General features: G+C 52.2%; 1 non-coding gene across 1 annotated transcript; it reads right to left on the bottom strand.

The window, feature by feature from the left end:
• Positions 1-1,173: 1,173 nt before the first annotated feature.
• On the bottom strand, positions 1,174-1,255 carry TRNAS-AGA (transfer RNA serine (anticodon AGA)). The gene has a single exon. It is a non-coding gene; the product is annotated as a tRNA-Ser (tRNA).
• Positions 1,256-1,586: the final 331 nt, after the last annotated feature.

The following is a 1,586-nucleotide window of genomic DNA, read 5'->3' as shown; positions in this document are numbered from 1 at the left end:
CTTGGTGGAGGAGTCTGGACATTCAGGGTGGTGTGGAAATTGTTGCTGGTTAAAACAGATTCATGTAGTGAGAAACAGAAACACCAACATAAAACGCCATCTTTCCTCACATCTGTCCAAAGGTCTGTTTTACACATTCACACCACACTCCTTTCCCTGACTTGTACTCCCACCTTGCGCACCCCTGGCCTTACTGCTGCCTGACAGAGCAAGGCTGCGCCTGACACCGTGCAGCTTGCCATGGAGCCAGAGAAACCCCTTTTCTCTGTGCCTGGAACCATTCCTGTCCTGCCAACTCTGCTGGCCAGAGCATGCAGCAACCAGGCAGAGGAGGAAAAAGCAAAAGCGGGATAGAGAGGGCTGGCATAGGGGTGCAGATGTGAGCACAGTAAGGTGTCCTTTCCACTGCCTTTTCTGCATTTATTCGTGCTGTCTATCTCTCTGAGATTCTTTCTCCCTTGCAATGTTTTCCCCAGCCTCAGTGGCATGGCTACAGGGAATCGACCATGTGCCAGCAATGTGCGTTTCTCTCCTCTTTCTGAAGGCTCTTCCTGCATGTGCTTCTCAGAGTTTACTTTTTCCTTAAGATGCTAAACCACACAGGCAGGCTACCTGAAGCCCAGCATCTGCCGCTGCTCTAGGAGGGGCAGGTGGGCATGCAACTGAAAGAAGACCTCTGGGAAGCGTCTGGCTCTTTTCTGTCCCACCCACCAGGATTGGTGGAGACAGGGGATGGTCTCCTGATATCACAGCCATTGCCATGTCCCTTTTTGCCAATTCCACATCTTTCCCAGAACAGGAGGGCAGAGATCACACTCACCTCTCATCATCTCATCCTTCAGTTAAATTTGGAAAGCCCCCTTGGAAAGGTTGTTCTTTTTTGAGCCTGGTGGGGACTGGTCAGGCACAATACCTCCACGCCCCCAGACTCTTCAGTTGTACTCAAGACCCAGCAACAGTTGAGCTCTTTTCATGGCCCATACTCAGCCCAGGTCCATAGTCTTCACCTCAAGTGCCTACCTTGTCAATGGGAGTAGAGTTTACCATTCAATCAGGACAAGACCAAGAGGGAAAGGGCTTTAACTGTCTGCCTGGGCACCAGGCACACTGTGGAGCTGCAAACCACTGCAGAAACCTGGTCATTTGGTAGCAACCCAAAAAACAGCTGTTCACCGTAGCTGGCAGGATTCGAACCTGCGCGGGGAAACCCCAATGGATTTCTAGTCCATCGCCTTCACCACTCGGCCACAACTACCTGATGCAACCCTCTCTGCCGCACAGATCACAGTGCCTGTGTGTCATGGTTTGAGCAGTAGCAGTCATTTTTTTCTCCTTCTTGTGGCTGGTGCAGTGCTGTGTTTTGACTTCTGGGCTGGGAGCAGTTGTTTGGTGGCTGGCATGTTTTGAGGGTGTTTTTGTTCAAGGCCTTTTCTGAGCACATGCTCTGCCGGGGAGGAGGGGAGGCCGGGAGGAAGGAGAGACAGGACACCTGACCCAGGCTAGCCAATGAGGTATTCCATACCATAGCACGTGATGCCCAGGAGGCAACTGGGAGAGAGAGCTGGAGGGGTGGACCTCTGGAGGAA

The sequence above is a fragment of the Melopsittacus undulatus genome, chromosome 9, assembly GCF_012275295.1.
Source record: "Melopsittacus undulatus isolate bMelUnd1 chromosome 9, bMelUnd1.mat.Z, whole genome shotgun sequence".
NCBI classification, from domain to species: domain Eukaryota; kingdom Metazoa; phylum Chordata; class Aves; order Psittaciformes; family Psittaculidae; genus Melopsittacus; species Melopsittacus undulatus.
The sequence above is the reverse complement of the archived record's forward strand: the minus strand, read 5'-3'. Positions and strand labels throughout refer to the sequence as shown.